This window comes from Neophocaena asiaeorientalis, unplaced genomic scaffold, assembly GCF_003031525.2.
Source record: "Neophocaena asiaeorientalis asiaeorientalis breed wild unplaced genomic scaffold, Neophocaena_asiaeorientalis_V1.1 scaffold152, whole genome shotgun sequence".
Taxonomy (NCBI): domain Eukaryota; kingdom Metazoa; phylum Chordata; class Mammalia; order Artiodactyla; family Phocoenidae; genus Neophocaena; species Neophocaena asiaeorientalis.
The window spans coordinates 2,523,182-2,524,285 of NW_020185338.1; positions in this window are offsets into that span (position 1 = coordinate 2,523,182).

A 1,104-nucleotide genomic window follows, 5' to 3' on the forward strand; every position below is an offset into this window, starting at 1 on the left:
GTGACTGAGATCACACAGTTCATTCCTCTCTCTTAAGGAAGATTCTGCCAATCCAAGCACAAGTAAAGGTGCCCATTTCTTGAGGCTGTTGTGGTATCAGAGGCGTTCAGGACAGAAGGCAACTGTAGGCAGTTCACAGATCTCTTTGCACCTTAGTTTCTTCATTTGTAAAATGGACTTCCTCCCAGGGCCGAAGGGTCAACTCACACGTGGGGTTCACATGAACATGGACTCCCAACCCCACCCTCAGTCCCAACTCAGCCTCCACGAGGACCCCTCTTTCCCAGAGGCAGGAGGCAACACGGATCCGCGCTTTCAGGGCAGGAAGTATGTGGGTCAGCTCTGCAGAGTTGTTCAGGGCGTGTTTGAGAGCCTGCGCCCCCCGGACAAAGACTCCCTTGAAAATAGAGCCCCCACCTCTGGAATCCAGAGGCCTACTAGCCACCCTGCTGCATCCAGGACTCTTCAATCTACCCCCATCTGTCAGAAAAACCTGCCTTTAGTAGCGGGTGAAGGAGCAATATTTGTGGCAAGTAGCTAACTTTTCAGAAGGCATGGGTTTTATTTTTTTACACTTGAGTTACCATTCTCTAAATGCACCAGGGAGACACTGCCAGTTTGGTACTTACCAAGAATCGTTCCAATTTACATTGAGGGAGTTCTTACCAGTGCTTAGGAGCTCCATTTCATTTGATTCTTACAACAATCCCACAAGGCAGGAAGGATAGCTATTAGCCCCACATAACAGGAGAAAATGAAGACTCAGAGGCATCACATGACTTGCCTAAGGTCTCATGGTGGGAGGGAGCAGAGCTGGGGCTAGACAATTCTAATGAAGAGTGAGACACTGCTCAGGCTTTGGTAAAACCTCAAGTCATCACCCAGGTGACCATCTGTCTTCATTCAGAGTGGATAAACTAGCAAACCTGGGGAAGAATACATTTTAGATTGTAACCCTGAACCCACTCACACACATTGAAACAAAAATAACCTTACTTGGGGCTTCCCTGGTGGCGCAGTGGTTGAGAGTCCGCCTGCCGATGCAGGGGACGCGGGGTTCGTGCCCCGGTCTGGGAAGATCCCACATGCCGCGGAGCGGCTGGG